General features: G+C 39.3%; 1 long non-coding RNA gene across 2 annotated transcripts; it reads right to left on the bottom strand.

Annotated features, from left to right (window-relative positions):
• Positions 1–11,041: 11,041 nt before the first annotated feature.
• On the bottom strand, positions 11,042–24,241 carry LOC149918728 (uncharacterized). 2 transcript variants are annotated; one of them, XR_016465669.1, is made up of 3 exons: positions 24,161–24,241; positions 14,976–15,093; positions 11,042–11,176 (listed from the first exon to the last, which is right to left on the bottom strand). It is a non-coding gene; the product is annotated as an uncharacterized LOC149918728 (long non-coding RNA). The 2 variants fall into 2 exon arrangements; XR_016465670.1 differs by lacking the exon at positions 24,161–24,241 and adding an exon at positions 23,694–24,143.
• Positions 24,242–25,577: the final 1,336 nt, after the last annotated feature.

Genomic DNA, 25,577 nt, shown 5'->3' with positions numbered 1-25,577 from the left:
CACAGGCAGGGTATTTTCCCTCCGCCTTCTGAATCTGCATTTGAAAGAATTTGAAGTCTTATTTTCTTCAACTGAAGCAGAACAATGTAAGGAGCAAAATCACATTAAAGACATTTACATACCTTAAACCCCAAAAAGTCGGGATCTGGAGTAAAAGAGGTATCAAGACAAATTTAAAAGTAGGCAAACCCTCCTGCTTGGTGTGGCAGGATGGGCAGCGATGGATGGGTGAATGTTCTAATGGCCAAACTAGAAATGAAACTGCCCTAACTTCTGTTCCCCCTTGCCATTGGGGTGTTCCAGACAGGGCTACTGTCACCCAAAAAGCACAATAACACTATTTCATAGAGCAAATTCTCAGTTATGAAGCACTATTTTTCAAAATAATCACCAACATTAGCTATATATTTTAACTAGAAATGAACAAAAGCCTGCATGCCAGCAGGGTGACAGCTGTGCATGGCCATCTAGAATGTGTTTTGCCTTTCATGTCACTGTTGCATTACTGAAATGCACCACTCACTGCCTCCATATGTTTATGTCTCCATAAACATTCAGCAAGTGTCAATGAAAGTCAATGTATGCCACTTTTCCCACATGGAGAAATTCAGTGACACACCTTTGTTTCATACACACTTCCATGTCAGATGCAATTTTGTCAGATTGCCTACATGCTGCAATCTGCCACACAGCAACAAAACATAATGGAATATTGGTGTAAAGTTAATCGTCTACTGCTGTACCATCAACATCCTCCTCTTCTGTCATGGGCCAACATAATAAAATAGGAAGCATTACTTTCGGAGCAGTCCCTGTATTTATCTCTCACCTGCACTTTCTCTGCCACCTATATACATCCTCCTTTGTATTCCAGCAATACTCAGCCATGTGCATTCTCCTCTGCTGAGGAATCTAGAAGGAATTCTGCTATCTTCGTCCCACCTAATGGGTGAATTTCATCTGCATGTGGCTACCACCTGGTACCTGATTTTGAGATCAACCCCCCCCCCAACCCTCCGTGACTTTCTTGTAGCACAACGACTATTCGAAAAGCAATTCCTCTGACCTAGATGAGATGTTTTCTTACAAAAGCAGATGAAAGTAGGTAGATCAGCCAGTGTGATAGCTCAGATGCAGAGCGGGTAGGCTATGAGCGACACTCACTTTTTGTGAATGTTTTTGTGTTTGAGCATTTCCCTTGCCTAATTCTTTCCCCTCAGTGAATTACTTAGCCAGTGTGGTCAAGTGGTCAAGTATGTCAGCAAGGATGGAGTCTTTGAGTTAGGGACATGTGTCTGCTTTCAAGCCCACAGCTCATCTCATGTTGGTCATGAGAGTCTGTCATGTGGTGACCATAAGCCAGCACTGCTTTAGCTTGGGTGAGACAGGGATTAAGGAGTGATCCTGTTGCTCCAGAGTGGGGTGCTGAGACATTCAGCTAGGTCAGCAGCCTCTCTAATACTGATTTCTGTATGCAGATGGCAATTCAGTGCACTTAGAGGTGTGACTGTATGCACAGACACTTGATAGTCTAAAATGCCAGGATCACTTTGGCTTTTGTTTAAATGGCAGCAATCTCCATCTTGACTTCTATTTCTCAGGATTCAGCTCTTTCTGAGTTTGACAATGCTAGAAGAGACTTCTGCAGTTGTTTGTCACTCTTCTTTAATCTCGGAGAGTTTTGTACCAACTCCAATAAATGGCTCAGGAGACACTTCTCTGTCAAGTTCAAAAATTAAAACTGAGTTTAAGATTTTCAAATGACAGAAAATCCACTTCATGTCTTGGGAACTTCAACTACATTTACTGTTAAAAGTCTGTCCCACATTTTCAGTCTGAGTTTGTTAGTTTCATCTTTCTGCCAATGTTTTGTTGGCTGATGAGAATTCAGTACCTTCTTCCAGAGAATGAATTTTCAAGTGTTCAATAAATCACCGCTTACTCTTCAATAAAACAAGAAAGCCTCATTGCTTTTCAGTTACAGTGTCTAATGGATTTCTGGATCTTGAAGCACTATGTTTTAATGCCTTTTATCTCTTTACCTTTCACCTTCCATGGATATTGTGTCTGCGAATGCAACTATCCATCACTCTGCAGTCACACCATTCACAGTGAATGGAAACAGGTAGCACGGCCCAATGCAAAACAGCTCTGATGCTGTAAGCCCAGCACTGAAATGTCACTTCTTCTTTAATATGTCCTTCTTGGCCACATAAATGCATTTCTCAGTTTTACTACATTTTAGCTTTTTAGGCTAAATAAAATGATTGATTTGTTTTATGCTGTTTGCTGTGCGTGACACTTTTACTGAGGGCTGCAGGTAGTCAGACTATATAGGATCTGCTAAGAGCAGAAGGAAAGTTTAGCAAGGAAAACAGTTTATTCTAAATGTGTGGCACAAACAGCTCCTTGCCTCCAGTGGATTTGCCCTAAAATAGGTGAGATCAGAGTCTGTCTGCAAATCCAAGGGAAAAAAAGAGCACCTTGGAATTTCCTAACTCATAAAAGGTGAAGGCTGAGTCATGAATCTGGCTTTTGAACAAGTCAAGTAGGTAGCTGTGTTAGTCTTCTATGAGGGCACTCTTGGGTGCCTCACCCACACAGATGCAGATTTACCTGCTGGATGAACTCTGCTGGCCAAGGCTGGGAACATCACCTACTTGAAGATGACAATATGGAATGGGAAGCAAGATGTGGGAGTCAAATTACCCCCTCTATTATTGTGGATGTTATTACTTAGGCCATAGGAAGGATAGTTACATCCTGTTAGAGACAAAGCCTGCCCCTTTGAAATATCAAAGGAGCCTGAGAAACATCTGGTTTAGCTGACTCCTGATAGCATCTGAGCAAGCAGCCAGCCCCACTTCAGCACAGGTGAGTATCTCGTTTCCACAACCTTTGCAGATGCAACTTGACACCAAAGAGTGCAAGAAGCTGTAGTACAGCAGTAGTGTTCACTTTTTTGCTTTTTAAACAGTTTGTCCAGAGAAGATGGACAGGAATCACTATACGGACCGACAGCCAAGAGCTCTTTTGCAGTAGGTACCAGCTGGTACTTTGTGTCTGGAGATGAAATAATGTGGTAAATCCACCACTGGATTCCATCAGTCTCTCAAGAAGTGCTAGGTGAAGAAAAGTGTCATTCAACCCAACTTTCCACTTCTGACTAAGCATTCTCAGTTCTGTGCCTTGTACCCCCATGCTGACGTAGATCTAAGGCTGATAACACACCCAGCAGCTAAAAAATCATCTGGTTCTGGTAAAACAGTCTCAGAGTCTGCACTCCAGGACAGAAGGATTATTACTCCAAATAGCTGGTATGGATCAGGTCTGCTGATGTGGGCGAAGCTACATCTAAGTCTGAAAAACGGAACCCTCAGTATTTAATTCATTCATGCAGCCAAAGCCATTTGTATTCAAGTGAAAATACTGCCCTTGGGGAGACATGACTGTGGTTTCAGCCCCCATAAATAGACTCAGATTTATTAGGACAGCTCTTCAGCTGGTGTCAATCTGTGTGACTGTTGATTTCAGAAGTATTAATCTGGCTGACAGCAGCTGAGCTGTTCCACTGTGAGTGAAAACATCTAGGGTTTGAATGGCAGTCATGAAAAAAATGAGCCACTAAAATGCTAGATTCTGTAAGTTCCTACAGAACTTTTAAAGAAAATGTAGAGCTTTATATTCATTTACAAATATACGTCATATTAGATCTTCATTGATTTATGCCAGCAACTTCAAGTGTTCTGTTTTCTTCCATAAATTCTTTTACTTCCTCTCAGATTTTGCCCTCAGGATTAATGGCCTGACTATTGTGTTCATCTATTCTTAAGTTCTCACTATTTCTTGCTGGACATTAATGTGGCCAATATGTGGGCAAAAATTGCAATTTGATTTTTCTGAACAAGTACCAGGCATTCATGACAATGGCAACAGTACCCAAGAGAATTCAGTGTCTTTCATGAGTGACTGCCTGTTTCAGTATCCACTCTGAAAAATATACCAGTTACTTAGTTAAAGCTTTCAAAAAAATAAAATTAAAAAATGAAACACAAACATCACAAAATTAAGAGGCCAATATTCAAGAATAACTAATAACCGAAACGAACAAACCACAGAGAACCAAGAACCTGACAGAAGTATGAACAAGCTCTGAGAAATCCTTGCTGTAGAAAAGTTCTGAAAGTAAAAGTTCATGTACTATTAACTAACCAATAAATAAAGCTGCATTAATAGCGCATACTGAGTCTGAGCCTCAGTTGGTGTAAAAACGAAGTCCTTAGAGTTGATTTATGGCAATCATTGATGCAATAAATTATTTATAAATATTAGTTCAACTATTTGAACAAAAGTGGGAATGCAGGGGAGGAATTAACCTCTGGGTTTGACACTCACAGATGTTTGCCTTGATGCACAAGAAAAGAGAGGAAAATATATTGACTAATAAACTAGGAAAGAATGAAAGGATGAAAAATCCAAGCAGATACAGCACACACATTCCTGAAGTGGCACAGTCTGCTCCCTCTGTTGTTTGGTCTGCTTCATATCATGGTCTCCTTGAATAGTAATTCTATAGCTTGCTCCAAGAAATGACTTCACTCATTGTGGATAATGTGCACATTCTGGTATTTCTATTCTCTAGATTGGTGACCACAAAATTACACAACTATTCATTCATCTGGGCTTTTTTCCTTCTGATACTACAGTAATATTCTCCAGTCTCTGGGATGGAGTTGGCCACATGAGAGTGAAAGCTCTTAAAGTCTGCTGGAAATCCACTGTCTTTGCTCCTAGTCAGGTCAGATAAGACTGGAATTAGATTTGGCCTTTTCAATCACACACGCTGAGGCTCCCAACACTGCAAATACATCACCATATTTCCAAGTTTGGGGTAGATTGTACATATATTTGGTTGGAAAAAGAAAAACAAATAAACCAAAAAGAAAAAAGACAAAACAAACAAATGAAACTGCATTAAATGTAAATGAATGAAGGTTATAAAGCATAACCACCTCCTATTTCAGATAGGCTTACTTTTTCTTTTGGAAAGTAACTCTACCATTCTAGCCCATGTGTTGTTTCTTAAAATTTGTCTGTCTTTATTAGCATTTTTTTTTTTTCCACTGTAATGAAAATAATAAAGTAACCTAATGGGACATTTACAAATTATGATTAGATCCCCAAGAGATTGAGCCCATTTTCAACATGAAATATTCAAGTACCAAGTTCCAAATTCTGCATTCTAACTCTGGCAAATTTTTATTCAAAGTTTCCTTTGGTATTTGGTTGGTAAATATTTCTCTTTATTTTTCCTGGGGAAACTGAGTTTATGCAATCATTTAATACATGTTAATGTCTGTCTGTGTCCCTTCACAGTAATTTTTTGAGCCTTTTGGCCAAAATCAAGCCAAATTTGATGGATATCTCAAATATGACCACATTCCCATGCATTTTGTGAAAAGAAGCATGGAGGAAGAAGACAGAGGCTGTAGGTAGCAGTATTCAATGTTTGGGAACAGTAGAGTCTTTACTCATACACTAATAGAAGCCAGAGAAACCACACAGCTGAGATATCTCAGAGAAACAACTGCAGGAAAACAACTTCAGATTAAGTTAGCAGTCAGCTACCAGACACAAATCTGCAGAGAAAACAGCTTTATTCATGTAGTGCTCACAGAAATAATGCTACTTTAGGCACAGGCAGTCCACATGTTCTCAAATTCTCATATATTTTTTTTTTTTCCTTGCAAGCTGTACTTTAAGTCTTCTCTTCTCCCAGCCTACATCAATATTTTTCCTGAATTCATTCTTGGTTATAAAAGCAAAACAGGTGAAAACAAAAGTATCTACTTTCACACTATCACTTTAGGAACTAAAATAGTAAATCCCTCACAAATTCTTAACTCTCTCAAAGGGTCGAGACTGAGTCTCCTTCCAGTGTATCTACAGTGATTCCATTTCAGAAAGGTGAATGAAAGTAAATGCCCGGTATTGGTAATTTTAGAGAAGACTTCAGCAGAAGACCTATGTAGAACACTCAGCAGATATGTGTTTTTATTACTGTTGATAATTGCTGAAACATTTTAATAAGATCACAATGAAATAATAAAGTACATTTTATCTTGTGAAGAGTGTTGACCACAGTTACCATTATCAGTTTTACAAAACTAGGAGCACTGTGGCTTTGCTTTCTAATTTTCTTGGAGAACCATAGTTTGCCAAACAAATATACATAGTCCTGAAGTGAAGAAAGGGAACAGGGCATGGGAAGTAATGTATCTGAGCAGGACAGTTCCCTCAGCTCTGCTGCTTGTAGTCAGTGTTCATCTTGCTCAGTCCTTGCCCCATGTGGCAAAACATCAGCCTCTCCTGGACTTCAGGGGACCACATGGAGGAATCATGATTTCCTTCGGGACTAATTTGTTCCTCCTGTCAGCATTTTGGAGCAGATGTGATGATAAAGACTTGCATTTGACATGAGGGAAAGAAGAAGAAGGAGTTGCCATGGAAGAAGGACGTAAACCCATGCACCCAGAAGGATTGGGTGAGGCCCAAGAGCTGAGGCTACTTTGATCCAAGAGCAGGAAGCAGGCAGTTCCCCCATGGCTGCAAACAGCTTCCTCTCAGGCCTGGGAACACTCAATCAAAGCCAAGGAAACAGCAGATGCTTTTCTTCTTACTTCAAGTAATAAAATGGGTTCACGGGGTCTGGCAGTACTTCTTTCCCTTTAACATGGCTTCAGTCCTGTAATCAAGCTTAAAATTGTTGAGTTCGAAAGTAACTGCTAGGCTGCATACATTAAGCCAAGACAAGCTTCCTGAAGGGAATCTGGATGAGGAGGACTTGTTTCAGGACACTGAGGAGATGGTCACAGCATGGAAGTGAGGAAGGAATGGGGACTAGATCTCCACTTGGGATCCACAATGCTCCTGAAGCTGCATCATATATTCCTGTTCTTAAGTACCAAAAAATATTGAGAATATAAACCTTGTGTTCCCCACAATTGGCAAAAATTGTAGCCAGCATGTTTATTTTGTTTAAAAAAAGGAAAGTTGAAAATATGGCTTGTACATCCACCAGCCCTGAAAAACATCCAGTTGTACTGTGATGATTGCACCCATCATACAAAGTTGGAATTCAATTTGCCATTAATAGCACTGTGAGATGCCAAAAAAGAAAACTTCCCCATGTTCCACAAAGTAATTTTCTGCCCTAATCCTGTCATAATACCTAGCTCTTACTTGACAAGGGGAAAGTCTTTCAACTCGAAGTCCAGAACAATTCTGCTTGACTTTGGATATTGCAGTCTGAAGACTTTGAAGACTTACTGTATCGAATCAAAGGACAAATCCCACTGAAGATAACTCTCCCGAAAAATAGTCATCCACACTACAGGATTTAATCTGGGCTAAATTACCATCTCAAATGAGAAAATTTCATATGAGACAGTGACAAAAGTCTTATCACATCACAGTAACTTCATAATCTTCTATGATACTGTCCCTCATGTTCTCAAGATCTGTCTCAGATCCAGTGTTCTTTTAACCATGATTTATTTTTAGCCTACATATGCTTGGTGTTGCTAAACTTCCAATCTTCAAAACGTTCAGAAATGGTTTGTTTTGCTGTTTGTATCAATAAGGTTTTAGATGTTGAAGGTTGCCTGATCCATTGGCTCTTTATTTTCCTCTGTATTAACAGACCTATGCCCACCCTTTTCTCTCTCTTAACCCTCACATTCAAGACAAGGGATAGCTGGCTCAAGCCAGCTCTCTGATTTGAACAAAAACAGTCTTTCCAAAGAATTCCCTTAGCTTGCCTTTTGCTTACTGTAGGCTGAATCCTGTCCACTCATGGGTGTTAATGTATCAGTCATTGACTCATGGCAGTTTTAGTGAAGACTGACATGTGAAAGGCATTAATCTCTTCAGCCCCTAGGCATTATTAGCTTTCCTTTATCACTAAGCGGAGGACCAGCTTCTGCCTCGGTTTTCCTCTCTTCTGAAATATTAATAGAACACTCTTTGTTACTGCTGAAGTCCCTTGCTAGTTGTGTTTCATCTTGTGCTTTAAGCTTTATGATTTTAGCCCAACATGCTCCAGCAAATCTTTAATCTGCAAGCTTAGTAAATTGACCTAGTTTCCATTTCTTGCATATCCTCATGGACGATTTGTCTGATGTATACAATTTGCAAGCCATTACCAGCACAGGCTGTGTTTCACCTCTGGTCTGAGGAATGGTGAACCAGGATCATCTACCAACAGGATTTTACCAAGGCAAAGTTATAAAGAAAAAAATGTTGTAGGATCATCATTTCTGTGAGTAAAATGAAGAACAGACTCAGAGTTGCATACAGTTGAAGAAGCAGATGCCTAAGAAAGAGTTCTGCTATCAAATGGCAAAACCTTTGACCCTCTTGTCCTGGTTTCATGTAGGATACAGTTAATTTTCTTCATAGAGGCTGGTATGACGTGATGTTTTGGATTTAGGAGAAAAAAATATTGATCATCATTGCACGCCAGTGCTTAAACTAAGTCAAGTAACCTTCAGCTCACTGCCAGTGAGAAGAGTGATGGTGGGTGAGACAGAACAACCTGCGAGTTTTATCTCGCAGCCTACGTCAGGGGGGAAGAATGAATGCCTGTACAATGCTTTGCTTTCATGCTGGGTTAAACTACAAGAGCTGGTCCAAAAGTAATACCTTTCATTTTATTATTTTGATCTACAAAATTTGAGGTGGGTGTTGGTGGTATGACAGCAGAGATTGAATCTTCCCGCCAATGTTACATTAAATTTTGTTGTCGTGTGACAGATGACAGCAGAGGGGCAGTCTGATGAAACTGCAACTGGCATGGAAGTGTGTATGAAGCACAGGTGTGTCACTGATATCCTCCAAGGGAAAAAATGGCACTCATTGGTATTCACTGATGTTTGTTGAACATTTATGGAGACCAAACACTGAATGTCAGCACAGTGAGGTGGTGCATTTCAGCAACATGAAAGAAAAGCAATTTCTGGACAGCCAGCCAAAGTTGTCAACTTTGCTAATGCAGATTTTTTTTGAGAGGAGCATGCAAGCTCTTGTTTATCACTGGTGAAAATGCATAGCTAATGGTGGTGACTATTCTTAAAAATAGCCGAGAATTTACTGTATGAAGTAGTGTTATTGTGCTCTGTATCTGTTGTAATTTCCATGGATTTAAATAGGAGGCATTACTTTCAGAGCAATCTAATACAACACCTTTGTGTTCCATTTTCAATGTCCCTTAATGACACACTGTATCTGAAAACTGAGACATTGGAATTCTGAAGAGAAATAAGATATTCAATGGTCACAGATATGTATGTGAATCTCTCCCAGCTTTTCTTTAAAATTCTGCTCCAGGGAAAGTCAAAAGGCAGCACACATGCACAACGAGCCCAAAGCCTATTTTTCTCCAGCCCTCTCCTCTGTAAGTAATCCTTGGAGCTGTATGTGCATGTTGAGGGATAGCTGTTTCCACTGTACTTTCCCGTGGAGAAGCATGGTGAAGAAAATGCTGGAGTAAATTATCTGCTGTTTGACTTACTGTCATGAGTGATAAAACAGCTGTTCCATATGAATGAACTTTTCATGATCTTGGACTGCAGGCTGACTAGATAATGTGAAATCCTATTACAGCATGGAACAAGGAGTTACAGTGGGCATGTAAGTTCCAAATCTAGCCCTGATGAAAGTTTTTTCCACATCTTACCCCCTCAACCACACGTGTGAGTCCTCACACATCCAGCAGCAGTAGCATTTATGTACCCATTCTTAGCTGAAGTGAGATATTTGGCAGATAATTTGGAAAATTCCATAAAACATACTCCCATTTCTCTAGCTAATAGCATGCCCACTGCCCCTGAGTGTGCACTGGGGGTCTCCAGAAGCCTTCTGGTCATGATTGTTCTATTGCCTTCTCCCAGGTGAGAATATTTATTCTTACACTTACCATTAGCGTGCCCTAGACTTTGCAAGAGAAAATGTATCAAATGCTTTGCAATACCCCAGAGATACAAAGCAGCCATAAAGCATGCAAAAGCAATTCATAATTGCTCTGTTTCTCCAGGGTAACATAAAAGAAGTGGAGTGCCCAGGAGAATCTGGCATTTACAGAGTAGTTTCTGCCGCATGAAAGGCATAACCCTTGAAAGCTCAGACAGAATACTCAAAGAGATTTTATGAGATCACTTAGTCCAGCTGCTCACACTGAGGTGGGCTCAAAGTTACAATTCCTGGTGTTTGCTTCTGCCTTTTTTAAAACTGGAAGTGATTGTTTGGTGTATCTGATCTATGCCTACACATGCAGGAAAGATAAGGTCTCAGAAGAGACTTGCATACCAAATCCTCAGTCTATTCTTTGTTTGCTGCGCAATTTTCATACCTACTGCAGAGTGGCTGACAGGAACCAACACTGGATGCAGCAGCAAAGCACCCTCTTCCAAGTAGTCCTTTGGACTTGAAGCAGAACTCACAAACCTTTGGGCTTTCCCCCCCATATGGGCTTGTGACCCCACACTTCAGAACCACATAAAGCCTACTTCCAATTGCACCACTGGGAGAGAGCAATGCCTGAGCAAATGTAGCAGAGCTGAATATCTAAGATTAACCACAGATTGTGTGGCTTCTATATTCTTCCTTGGTAAACATGAATGAAATGTGATGATATAAGTGACTCTGACTGTGAATAATTTGCAGCACTCCTTCACATTCACCCTACTAATCATGAGGTTATGGAAATACTGCTTGAAAGATGTAGTAATGACTTGGAACTGGATGTAAGCAGTAAAACATTGCTTTGTTTTAGGAAATATTGTGATTATCCCATAAATATGGCTTATCTGCATAGTCTCTGCCTTAGTGCATATGGAACATGGAGAGGAAATTATATTACATCACTACATTTTCATGTGCAGTTGGCAGGAATTCTGAGTGCCGTTCCTCAAATCCATGGTCACACAACTGGAGAAAGGGGAAAGAAACAAGTGACAGGTAGAGTTGTATTGAAGGTAGGTTTAATTTTTTAATAGCTTTTCATCTGAGACAGATGGTGCAATGATGGAAAGATTAACCCTTGTTCTTCCAACGTAGCCAAAGTTTATAAAGCAATGAAGTCCTTTGCATGTGTTGAAGTTATTTGTTTGGCTTTGTCCTAAAAAAAGAAGATATATTTAGTTTTCTTTACCATATGAAGTAAGTCATAGCAACACAGCTCACAGCCCTACTACATTCAGTTTGTCTCTGTATGACACCTAGAGCAGAGCCTCCAGCAATAACATTAAGAGGAGATCTGTAAGACCACAAAAGGTAGAATTAATCACAAATGCTACTGTGGGAGTTAGACTTGAGCTGGTTGTCTGGGCTTCCATTATATCCAGTTGAGTCAGTGGAGCTTATGGTTCAGTTTATCCACTCACATATAGATCTATACTTCAGGAGACAAACCACCCCCAAACTCCTACACTACCGACAGGCTCTCAGCTGACCACAAAAGGAGCTTGGGTTTGTTTAGTCACATGTAGATTCCTTACAGAGATGATGACAAACCCACCTACAGACTTCTGCAGGAATATGCAGCAGTAACTCTGCCATGGAAGTGCATGGTAATTTTGTTTACTTAGTTTTTTAATTTTAGCAGGAATTGATGGATATGCAATGTTATATGCACACCCTGAGGTCTGAGGACCTTGCTTGACATGCTGTATTGCCACTTCTAACTGAGAGAGGGAGAGGTTAAAAGAAGTAGGCAGGACTGTCACCCACCAGATCAGGCTGCCACAGGCCCCATCCAACCTTGCCCAGAATGCATCCAAGGATGGGGCATCCACAGCTTCTCTGGGCAGCATCTGCCAATGCCTCAGCACCCTCTGAGTAAATAATTCTTTCTAACATTTAACTTAATTTTCTCCTCTTTTAGTTTTAAGCCATTCTCCCTTGCCCTATCACTATTAGATTGTTTAAAAATTCAGTCCCCTTCTTGCTTATAAACTCCCTTCAAATACTGGAAGGGTGCAAGTTAAACAAGCCCAGCTCCCTCAACTTGTATCCATAGGAGAGGTGCTCCAGCCCTCTGATCATCTTCTTGGCCCTCTTCTAGACCTGCTCCAGCAGCTCTACATCCTCTTTGTACTGGAGGCTGCAGACCGGCATGCAATACTCCAGATGGGGCCTCAGGAGGGCAGAGTAGAGGGGGACAATCAACTCCTTCTCCCTGCTGGCCTCCCGTCTTTCGATGCAACACAAATCTCTTTGCCAGACCTTTATTTTCATAAAGCCTACTCATAAATAAACAAATAAATAAATGCCAAATACGTGATTCTTTTAATCCATTCAAAAATGTTCTTTGATGTTGTACAAAGCACATTTTGTATTTTATTCAGAATATTTACTGGTACTAAAAGCCCTTGAAAAATATTTAGAGAATGTCCACACTTATAGTCTCTTCAGTTTACTGGCATACGAATATGTCAGTTTCATTTGATAAGAGCTGTTTCCGTATTAAAATGTCATTAATGGTCATTAATTGTAGTCCTAGTGTTTAACCTCTTTGTTGATTTATGGATATGTCTCTGTTTCATACAAATGGCTGGCTGGCTTTCAGCCTATCTTTGCATTGTCTTGTTTTTCTTCAGCAAATATTGGCACAGAATTAACATTTTTTCCAGTCGTCCGTAATTTCCCTAGTATTGTAAGATTAAAAGAAAACATCAGGGAACCAGAGTGCATCAGCTTCACGTGGAGGTATCTGAGTCAAAGTTATCTGAGCCTGCTGACTTCAAAAAGAGTTTTTTCATGTCCTTCTGAACCACAAAATGCTCAAAAAGCAGTTTATCACCTACATATGATCATGTATCATCCTGCTTGCTCCCAAACACAGATTAGAAGCATGCCACCTCAACTGCTACTAGCACTTGATTTGTTCCTGATGCACTTAAAAAAACCCACTTTTTTCTGCTTTTGGTCTTGCCAGCTCTGGATAACATCTGATATCTTCAGCTTCATTTATAAATTGCTTAATGAGAGAGGAATCACAAAACATATTTCCATCCATCTGTTACTCTTATTTCTAAATTGTTTCTTCTTGTTGCCTTTAGTTGCCAAATTGACTTTTAACTAAAACTGTCCTTTTTTTTTTTTCTTTCTTTTTTCCCTCATTATCTGATACATTCATCATAAATAAAATGCAATTGTTATTACTGATGACATCTAGAGGTCTCTCTTTAGTGCATTTTTGGTTGCAAAATGCAAGTTTAAGGAAATTCCACTGCTTCTATTTCTAGGTAGCAGTGAACATATGATAAGAAGAGTTTGAAACTTTAACAGGAGTGCCCTAGTATATAGAAAGACTTACCTGGGGATATCAAATAAAGAAGTAAATAGGGAATTTAAAAAAGAATAGTTCAATTCATTAACTGACAATGTTGTTAAGACACTTTCCCGATGGTATTAGAGCAGGACACGAGGCCACAGCTTGATTACTGGAAGAATTAGGCTGATCACTTCTATGTGTCCACTCTCACCTTTTTACTCTCTATTTGTCCTTTGAATAGGCAACAGTAAGAAAATTCTATAGGAAATATCACAGAATTATGGAACCATTAAGGTGGGAAAGACCATTAAGACCATCTGGTCCAGCTGTGGACACATCACCACCATGCCCACTAACCATGTGCTTCAGTGCCACATCTACACTTTTCTTGAGAAGCCCCAGGGATGGTGACTCCACCACCTCCCTGAGCAGCCTCTTCCATGCCTAAGGAGACTTCAATGGAGTTTTCAGTTGCAATCATAAATCTGATGCAATTAGCTGCCTAAAGACTTGATTTGTAACAAAATAATTTACTTATTGCCTCTTGGGTTTATGTTGCTATTTTTTTAAATAAGACATTTCCCCATGTGTGTTTTTTCACTGAGGGAATAAATTTGCTTTCATTTTCTACATGTTGTTTGCTTGCTTTTTTAATCAGCTGCTCCCTTAAATTCCTCCTTTCTTGTGGGAAGCAAGGAATCTCAGAACATATTGCATCAGTCCCTGTATTATGTACTAACATCACAGCTTCAACCACATCTTCAATGCCACAGCAGAGAGCCTAGCTGGAGCTACTATTAACCACTGGCAGGAAGTGTCTGTCGGCCACAGGCAGCCAGGTGTTTAGAAGCGCTCTGAGCTGAGGCTGATGTGGTGAGCACAGGTGAGCTTACAGAGAGATCTTGTCTTTCCCTTTTTACACCCTCTCTTATGCCTCTGAACTACCGCCAGTGTGTTTTTACTCTTGGGGCCCCAGCTCTGTACACATGCAGGCACAGATTTATACCCCAACATCGTAGCAGGCTCACAGAATGTTCTTGAGAAACAATCATGAAGGAAAAACACTGATTTTTTAATGAATAAGGTTTTTTTTAATGATTTTTTTAATGAATATCAGGTTGGATATTAGGAAAAACTTCTCCAAAAGAGTGCCCAGGGAGATGGTGGAGTCACTGTCCCTGGAGGTGTTCAAGGAACATGTAGATATAGTACTTAACAGGCATGGTTTAGTGGGCAATATCGATGGTAGGTGGATGGTTGAACTAGATGATCTTAGAGGTTTTTTCCAACTTTAATGATCCTATGATACCAGGATAAATGCAACTCCAATGAATATGGCCAGATTTTGTACAGTGAAAGAAAAGAAAACAAATCTCAGGATGCTAGGTTTCCTTGCACTGAAATTTCAAAGGCCAGCAGACAGCAGGGCTCTTTTTGCATTTCTCTAAAAGACAACAATTATTCAAGAAGTGTGATGTGTCTTTATTTCTCTCCCTGTGTTCTGACAAGTTCAACATAAATTTTGGTGTTGCTCAGTTCTTAAGCTGTGTCACCATTATGCTGTTTCTGAGCATGTTGTGAGCTACCAGATCTGAAAGCAATGCAGAAAATACAGAGACTAGAGGAGAGAAAAATAATTTACCCCTTGGGAAGCCACTGAAATCTGTGGAGGATTCCTTTAGAGATGATGAGATTGCTCACGGCAGGGCACGTTCTTCTCCACTAGCTGATCCTTTGTGATCTGGGTAACACAATCTGTACTGGAAACATAGAGATGGGATTTCTATAGTCATTCAAATAATTGCATGTTGAACATTTGTATAGGAAACTCAAACTCATGGCTGTATTTCCTTAGTATTTTCAACATTTTTATAAAAGCATCTTGGCCTGAAAATGTTTTTAAAAAAGTTTTTATTGGAAATTATTTTAAAAAGTTGTAAGCAACATGTCATCAACGCAAAGTTCTCTTTCTGTGACTTATTTTTCTTACTGAGGCCACTTATTGATTCCAGATTTATTATCTTATGTTGATGATTTCACAACACTAACATAGATCAGCATGATTTACTGACTGACCCCAATCTCTGTTTACATGCCTTCTTAGCAAATCTTAGGTTATACGTTCATAATGTCATACATAACCATCCAAAAATTTACTTTCAAGTCTACTCCATTATTACTCACATTCCCTATATACTAATTCTCACTTGTGATTTGGACTGAACTAGCTATCCATACAACACAAAGTGTGTATTAAAGGATAGTTCAGCTCAGGAACCCTTTCCAATAGGCAAGAGGGTAAGAGTATGTGTCTTCCCCCACTCTCTTCTCCTCTAGCACAGGCTGTCCTCCAAAGCATGCCATTTATATCCTCTGACTCATGACATCAAAACACCCCTGGGACTGTTATACAGTGGTCCACAAATTGTTTTGGATCAATTAAACAAAAATAACAAACATAAAAAGGGTAATCATATCTTTAAGGCACCGGGCAGCTGATGCCTGGAGGAGACCAGTGCCAAGTACTATGCAGTGTGGCACCCAGAAAGCATGAGTCTGAATGATGTGAATACACACTCTCTGTACCATTTGGCTGTCGGCCCACATTTGCTTCTTGAATGGCTGTAATAGATACGTTTAACAACACAAATGTTGCCTGAAGTGTCTTTGCCTTGGCTGTGCAGCTTACACTTTTCATGCTTGACTTCTTTGTGTTCAGTCCTTCAGGCCTAAAAACGATTTCATGCATCTGCTCCCTCTAAAATATTCACAGTAAACATTTCCAAGTTGAAATATCCAAACAATAGGCCTCTATCCATCTCCAACACACATAAATAACTCACCTGACTCTTCACTAAGCACACCCTTAGAGCTATAGAACATACCAATATCCACAAATGGCCAAAGAACCCTGGAAACCCCAGCAACTCTCCAAAAATAAAGAAATGACTGTTATTATCACAGTATGTAATGGAAATGCTATTTGAGATACATCATACTCTTTACAAACTGCAAGAAGCATTCTCTGGTGTTTAAACCTCATTACTTCTCTCAGAAACAGGTCATGGAATCAAACCGACAAACCTTATATTTAAATAACATCACTGGCTTGGCTGCAACCCATGATAAGTAACGAGAAAGCTCAATTAAGGTTTCCAGTTTAACCCTAATTCACTTCATATTGCTTAACTATTACAGCATATGTCTCATATTGTATTTACAATGAGATCTCTCAGGGACTGAAGAATTCCTCTATAACCAAGGAGTTAGGATGAACTGAAAAGATTTTTACCTTAGTTTTTGGACTTGTTGAACTACTCAACCCACCTTCCTGACAGAGAGCAACCTACTGGCATTGAGAGGGAAGAAGGCTTGGGTCTATAAATTACATCCTGTTTCAGTGCTGTGCTACTGTCTCTCTCCCATCCTAAATTGTGTTAAAAAAAGTTTGGAAACATAGTTTTACTTCTTTCCTCCACCCACACATAAAAAGAGAATAAGAATAAAGGGATTCTGTAAGAAGTGAGTGTAAAAATGGCAAACTGTCCATTACTGTAGAAATGACAATTTCTTTTCCAACTTCCAACAGACACTAAGAGAGCCAGCGGGTCTTTATTAAGACCCCATATCTTTTCATCAGGAACTGTAATTTCATAGTAGAGGAAGCAAATATTTTTACAAAGAATAAGACAAAAAGAAGCTACTTTGCAAAGAATGGATGCATTAATTACACTCCAAATATGTATCACAGATGTTTCACAAGGGCAAAAGCTGTGATTGCTATGCAGAGAATTTATGTTCATCTTTCAGAGCTAACCATCCTTCCATGATTACAAAATATTTCCTTCTCTTCTTAAAAAAAAAAAAAAACTCGTGGTTGAGATAGTTGGTGGGATGATGGAATGTCTGTTATGCTGAAATAAAGGACTGTGTTGGCTAAATGTTGATGTGTGAAGTGTAACTTTTATGTAACTTGTCATCTTTAAATATTTAACAGCTGCTTCTCACGAAGGATGCCCTCTTTCCTGCAGAGTGAGCACATAATATAGAACGTGGTGCTGAAATATTTTGCATTCTGGGATTTAGAGCATCTCATCTGTTAGGGCAGGATACAATAGAAAAATTAATCTATCGAGAATGATAAGTTCAGCAAGGATACACTCACCAGCACTCCAGTTATGTGGAAGCTGATATGCTTTCAGCCTAGACTCAAAGCTAGAAACAAGAACTCCTATTGCTAGCACTCATTTCTGATATTTACAGGGACGAAAGTAGATGCCATCTTCTAAAATAAAGGATGCTGAAATATAGCAAAAATACAAGCCATGACTTTGGCATGGAAAATCCATGTAGTTCAGCAGACTGAAACCATGAAAGGATATAATCATCCTTGTATTTCAGCATTTTTTCTAATGATAAGGGCAAATCTTTTACGCTCTTTTTTAATTCTTGGTTCTCTGTCATTGTTTATGGAGAATAAGATGGTGAAGCTTTATAGTTCTTGGGTTTCAATTTATTTAGGCAAATTATTCATCTGTAAATAATTATACTTGTTAAAATGCCATGGTCATGCTGTTCTAGAAGATCTTTTCTGTATTTTTTTTCTTTCCTGTGTGCTGAATATGAATTTTCCCTGCAGTATACTGGCTGAAATTTCACTGCTCTTATTTCTGACTATTAATCACAGTAATTTGCTCAGGAACCAGAGATAAATTTACAGACGGCTAAATATCGTATATACTCAGAGAAAAAAAGACATGACTCCAAGGCGTGCATTGTTGTCTGTGCTCCAAGCGCTGCTCTTTAGTAACACAGCATCCCAGGAAAACATGGATAAGAAGCATGCTATAGCAAACAGTCTTTCTCTGACAGCTCTTCACCAATGATCTCAGTTTCACTAATCATTAAAAAATACACAGGACAAGACTGACATTAAAACTGCACAGCACTCAGAATTTCTAGCTGCTCCCATTTTTCTTCCATGTTTTTTACACAAATTTTGCCTCTTCAACCAAGCTGTGAGAGTTAGACGAGCAGATTTATTCAAAGAGAAAGCAAACCTTTGCTAAAGGTTTGGGTTTTGAAGAAAAACAAGTCTTTGGCTTTTTAATGAAATCATGCTCCTTTCACATTAATTCTTAACACCTACCAGTTCATCTCATCTTATGCCTTTTGCAAAATACTGTCATGAGAGAGAGCAAGACAGACACAGTTAATTAGTTTGACTATAAAAATGCTGAGATGTCTGGGCAAAGCTAATGATAGCCACATTCCAGAGTCAACAGAAAAAAAAAAAAAAAAAAAAAAAGATAGGGAGAGAGGATTTAGCTATTTTATTTTAAATATCCACCTCAGTATGAGAAACATTTCCTTCTGAGATTGACTAAGCAGGGAGACTATCTCACTATTTGGAATACGTGCAAACAGATCTATAATCTAATTATTTTAGATGACCTTATTTGTACCCTATGTGCTTTCAACAAAATCATGGAAGTCATGGATCATACTCCAGTATGAAAGTATTCTGGGAAATTCCCAACCTCTGCAAAACAACAGAGCAGAAGCCATACATAAAACAGTGTTTCAAAAATAACGCTGAAGTAACTGTAAGCAATACAATTCCTTTACACTGGGACAAATTGTGCTGTTGTATTTTCTGTCCTGTTTCTGAACTTCAGATACTGCAGCCCTCTGCAATCTGATAGTAGAGCTAACATATTGCAGCTATTAAGTTAATTCCTGTAGCATATATGGTCATCTTGAAAAAGCCAAAATGGAGCAGTACTGGAGAATTACACATGGACTGGAAATGTGTCTAAGCCAGTACATCGATTTTCTACTCCATGTAAATAATTCTTACTTGTAATACACACATATAGAGAAATCTTTGAAAAACAGAAAAGTAGCAAAAGTCTGCATAGCATCTTCATCATTACCACAAGTTCCCCCTGGTCTTATGCTAAAGTATAATTAGAAGATATGCTTTCTTTTGTAACAGAAGCCAAGCCACAACAATGTGTAGTAATGGGTACTTCCGTTGTTATTACTGTGGGGCAGACAGGGTCTAGCACAGAATCACCATGCTGAAAGAGTACAACCCTAATTGCCTTGAAATTGGGTCTCAAGGGAGCAGCTTCCTGTCTAAATCTGCTGTGCTAATTATAGTCCTCAAAACTGAACATGAACTTTGACCCAGGTTTGCAGACTTCAAGACTGCTCTTGGCCCTCATTCAGTAACAGCCTCCAGAAACAGCCTCCAGATGGGTGGGTCCTAGCACTCATGAATCATCACAAAAGCAGTTCTTCCTTGTGTACATTGAAAGAGATGGAAAATAAATGTTTGTTGAACAAAGAGATTACAAATAAAATCTCCAATGCAAACATTAGAAATGCACAGAAAGACGGCAGATGGAACTTGTGAAAGCATATTTGTCCAGCACAGCCTGAAATATAAAGATTGTTTTATAATTACTATAATAAATTGAATGGAATCCAAGATCAAATGATGTCTCTTCTAGACACCTGTTTTATATTTTTTGTGAAGTCACAGGTTAGATACTCCAATAATGACCTAGGCCCCAGATCTCCTTTTCTCTGCAAGATGGAGAATACATATTTATTCTTGCTATGTCTTGTTTTTTTTTTGCAGAATCCTCTTCATCCTCTTCTCCTCCATCTTGTAATCTCTCTAAGAGTAGTTCAGCTACCTATATGAAACTGCCTATGAACTACCCATAGAATACGTAGACAAAACTATATGTATATTTTGCATTCATAACTTGTAAATAAAAATTGAAATAAAAATCAGCTATCCAATGAAAATTCTTCTGCAGAGAAATCATTTAAAAGTGTTGAAAGTTGTATTTCCTAGAGATATATCAGCACTAACAAAGTGAGCAGAGCCTGCTGGGATCCTTGGCAATTAACAGGCATTCTATAATGGTAGTTCAGTCAATGTTTTAGAGCCGTAAGCATTTACTGAGATTCTATATTTGAAGGATAAATGGGGAATATATTACTTAAAACATTTTTTTACATAAAGATAATATACTAGAGAGAATGGATGAATTAATAAAGTTTACATATTTGACTGGCAATGCATATGAAAAGCGATCATCATTTATGTCAGCCTTTTCTTTTGCTTGTAAAGTCTAACAACCTGAAGTACTATATGTCTCTCCCTGCTTGGAAGATTACCCCAGGTAATTTAAACTTCATGGACCATTTGTGAGATGAGACTTGGTTAGGAGAACAAGTAAACTGAAGATCTTCAGAGTTTCAGTGCTCATATAGAAAACAGTAGATTTTTATGAAACATCTCCATTTCCATGGCTTAAAAATCCAGGATCTAAGGCCAACCTGTGTCAGTTATCAAATCATGATGCCTGAACTGAAGAATTTTTATAAAGAAGCTGAAATGAGAGACTGCCCTAAAAGTCTTCAGTCTTCAGTAGAGGATCTGATCATTTGTGAGCAAACTTGAAAGATAAATAGTATTCAGTTCCAAAACTGAAAGCATCTACAAAGTTTGAGTACTATTTATCAGTGCACTACATTAAATCAATCTGTCACAGGACACTGAGAAATACTGTAATGAAGGGGAGATCACTGTTGTTGTGTGTTACTACAGGTAACAGGGTAGACTAATCAACACTAGCAACATGATGACATAGGAAAATGTCCAGAAGTGGATCTCATTCTTTAAAAAAAGGTTTTCTGAAATTGGCTGTGTAAAAACTGGAGTAAATAGAATGTTTGGCTTCCAGGTTTCCAGGTTATGTTAGTCATACTGGAATGAATAACACTTGAAAAGAAAAATACAAATTGCACTTAGGTAAAAATGAAAAATTTTTCATTGATGCAAGTACAGAACATAATTCAGAATAAATCTGTGATTCTCAAATGAGAAGCACACAAATCACAGTAGTCTCCAGTACTTGCATCTTCTGACTTAGGGAACAAAAGGAACATACTACTACAGGCGTGATAGAATTTCCATTACAGCAGACCAAAAACTCATGTTTTCTCATTTCAGTGTGAAAGAAAAACTGATCACATGCCTTGGAATTATGAAACTGTGGTTCAATTTCCAAGAAAGCTTAGCAGCTGTGATTGAGCCAAATGCTTAAAGCCAGGAATACTGGTGTGTGCATTAGAGGAGAAGAAGAGAGTGTTTGGGATCCTTACGGCAAGGAATATCTTAAGCTCTGAGAGGTCAGAGGGCTGCTCAGAGGGTGAGATGGGCTACTGTGCAATGCAGGTGCAAACTTGATCCCAGCCCCTACCAAAGGGAGGGACCAGAGAGAACTGGTCAGAAACTGATGTTTCATTCAACAAAAAAAAAAACATCCTTGACATTTCACAAATGCACAACTAAGCAATGTTAACAAGATGTAAAATAGTCAGACAAATCAGGAATTCTGAAAAAGAGGATTTTGAAAAAAAATCTGACCCAAAATTAAAACACAACAGTGAAATGAAAATTGACTTTCAAGAGAAGGATCAGACTGGAAACACATCTTTCAGCAACTCTTCCTTTGGTGCCACTTCTCTTGCATCTCATGAATAGACACAATGAACATTGTTCAGAGAAAAATTAATGTTTTTTTTCTCTCCATATAAAAAATAATAAAAATCCTAAGGTAAATATAGCCTGTTGTTTTCTTGCATTGAGAGAAAAGTGTCAAGTTCCTAAATATCAGTACTGGAAAGTGAACAGGTTTTGAAGTAAAGCCTTGGGCCATTCTATGACAATTGATCTAGCATTAGGTCTAGAATTAGGTTTTAACTCAAACTAATATAAACCAAGAAGAATGCATCTAAACCATGCCTACAGCACCAGTGAATGTATACAGTCGTTACTGCACACATTTACTTGTTACACATCTATTATGATACACCATTGTTGAACATCAGTCGGTTTTGAGGGTTGTTCGGGGCTAAACTGACAATTGTTTCTATGTTTTTTGGCCTTAGATTATCACCATCAACTTTGCTTTCAGAACGATCTGTTTTGAGGGACTACAAACAATATAAGAGACCACAGGAAGAGGGAACAGACATATTTTTGTGACACTAAAACACTTTGAAACACTCTGTAGATGAAGATTAGAAAGGAGTGAAGTCCTCCAGACATTTGGAGTAGTAGTGTAGTGAAACCTGGCCCCAGATTATCTCTGATTTTCTGCAGGATAAAAAATGAAGACCCATAAACAGCTTGAAAAGCATTCAATTAAGGGAAAAAAAAAAACAAAAAAACTTGCAATTTCAATTATTGTTTGCTGTTCTTTGGGAGTAAATAGAGAAAATATTCCTTTATTTCAAAGTAAAGCTTTGCAGATCGAAAACTTCTGCCTCAGCCTTAATGGTGCAGGCGTTGTCTAGAACACACACAACCAATTGTCCTCAAACAGCCAAGGATTAATGTGGGAAGTACATTGCCCTATCCTTCCTCTTTTCCTTTTTTCCTTTCTCTGCTTTTTATGCAGCAGTTGGTTCCATCAACACTTTATTTTTCTTCAGGAAAGGTAACAAAGGTAACTTTTAATCCCAAAGGATCTCTGAATGGTAGCTTTTCTGATCTTTAAATGTTTGGATTTCTTAAATAGTGAAGAAAAATGAAAGTTTCTGCTCTCATCTGACTGACTCACCAGCTACTGGATGACAATCTGGAAAGTTTTAAGCTCTACTGAAGGTTTTGGCTATTAATAACTGAGACGATACACACTTTTCTGAGACTACCAACAGCCTCATTTATCACAGGATTTACTCAGGACTCTGTAGATTATTATTATGTCACCTAATGCTTTTTCTGCTGAGAGCATTGTGCTTAATAAAATTAGTCACAAGAAGACCCTGCAAGATGGTGATGAAAACTGGGCAGGCTGCATAGTCCATACCTGTGTTTTGGGATTTTAAAATAAGCTCCTGGTGTCTGCAAGTTATTTCTCTATGCTCATTCTTTCTGCTGTCAGTCTGTAGAGATTTCCCCAAAGCTGTAATAAATAAATGACGCCCCTATCATGTCACTAACTGCATAGGTTCAGATTGCAGCTAAAGAAATTGTAGCTATTGAAGAACTGCAGCCACTGGGGAAAAGCAGATAGATGAGTAAATCTGATGCCTTCATGTTGTGAAAGATGCACTGATGATGAGGCACAAGAGAGCCTGCAAAACAGTGCTGTTAGCTGTGTCTAGCAGTGGGTCAGAGAAGCAAAGAAACAGAATATCCTGAGTTGGAAAGGGCCTTCAAGGATCACTGAGTTCAACTCCTGGCTCCACACAGAACCACACAAAAGTCAGACCATATGACTGAGAGCAATGTCCATGAACTCCGGCAGCTTGGGGCCATGACCAGTACCTTGGGCAGCCCGTTCCGTGTCCACCGCCCTCTGGTGCAGACCCTGTCCCTGACCCCCACCCGCCCCTCCCCTGACGCAGCTCCATGCCGTTCCCTCGGGCCCTGTCGCTGTCACACAGAGCAGAGCTCAGCGCTGCCCTCTGCTCCCTGTGAGGAGCTGCAGCCGCCATCAGGCCTCTCTCAGCTCCTCCGCTCTGGGCTGAGCACACACAGGGACCTCAGCCCCTCCTCATATATCCTGTCCTTTTTGTACTGTGGCACCTGTCATGGGGACTAATTTACACTGTATGCATCATACCAGTGTGACAAGATACTGTATGTGTGCATATATAAAATGTACTTTCTTCTATTGTGTATCTCCACGTAACCCTAGCACTGCTCCTCCCCAGTATGGATGTCTGATGAGTCATGGAATAATAGAATCATGGAATCATGGAATCACAGAATGGTTTGGGTTTGAGTCCTACCTCACCAGCCTCTTTTTAGATGGGGCTCGCTGCCTTGCAGTGCCAGCGCGTGTATTTTTTTCCCTGTCCACTCCTCCCACAAGAAAGCCTTTGACTTGAAGTTAGAGAGCTCGATATTGATTTCAGTGAGAGCAGGCCTCAGATCTGATTGACCCTCTATCTTCTTTCAAAGGACTCAGAACAGAAATTCAGGCTGTTTCCAGGGTCAGTTACTTTCCTGGTCAGTTGCAAGAAGCTTTCCTGATCTGGCTGTGATACAAGCGGTCAGAATTTCACTTGAATGAATTGTTCTCAAACATCTCAAATGTGTGAGGCAAAAAAAAAAAAAAAGCTTTTCTTCTGATGTCAGCTGGGATATATGGTTTTTTTGTTGTTGTTTTATCTCAGCATAGTTTCTTCCCCAGACCTATTTACTCTGGTGGATGGGTGAAAATGCCGAGTGGGAGTTAACCATGTTGTGACTGACACCACTGCAGTACAATTTTTTTTTTTTTTCCATACAATTACCACTAGGTTTTATCTGCTCCCTGTGGCTGTGTCTTAGCTCCTTTCTGCAGAACTCCATTCTTTCAATTAGTACTAAACTGAATCTCCATGCACCCTTTAACAATATAAATGCTACATTCTTTTCCATTTCTGTGGTGATTTTTTTTTTCCTATTCAAAGTCATGAGAAACTGTGAAGTAAATTTCATGAAAAATAAAAGCTGAATAGCTCCAAATTCCCCACTGTCTCAGCAAAATGACCAGCAACAGTACAGTTATAAAACATATTGGGTAAAATATTTCTGTTAGGGTCCCCTAAAATCCTCATATGAGTGAAAATAATCAGGATTCCTTGCAAAGTCCTAGTCGTCTGCAGAGAAGAGAGAGGTTCCTTTCTGCGACTTTGCAATGCCTTCCAGCTGTTGGTTTGCACTGTGTGCGCTGAAGACTGAAGATAGGAATTAAGTAGGAGAATTGTATGACTTGAATATGGATAGTGATAAGAAACAAGTCAGAGTGAAGATGTGTAATTAGGAGTTAAAGAAAAAAAGAAAGAGCAGCTGCACAGGACAAGAGGAAGCGAGGGCAGGAGAGAAACTGTGTGTTGGAAAGCTGAGCCTCAGCAGACCAAGGGGACACAAAGCAGGACTCTTCCAGGAGAGCATTTCCTGTTGACTAAGGAGCTGTGACTAAACCACTATCAGTTGGGGAATGTGGAGTTGTTGAAACATTTAGGTGTTGGCAAAAGCACTCTCGTTACAATGAAAAGAGCCTTTTCTGGAGTCTCATGAGCATTCACTAGTACAAGCTGATCTGTGTAGAAAAATCTAGATTAACCAACGATCCCAGTTCAGGTGAGCTGGAAAATCTTTTCTAATATGAGCCTGACTCAAGACAGCACCAAGAATGGGGTGAGAATGGGGCCTACTTTC

This window comes from Phasianus colchicus, chromosome 3 (assembly GCF_987193195.1).
Source record: "Phasianus colchicus chromosome 3, bPhaCol1.hap1.1, whole genome shotgun sequence".
NCBI lineage: Eukaryota > Metazoa > Chordata > Aves > Galliformes > Phasianidae > Phasianus > Phasianus colchicus.
The sequence above is the reverse complement of the archived record's forward strand: the minus strand, read 5'-3'. Positions and strand labels throughout refer to the sequence as shown.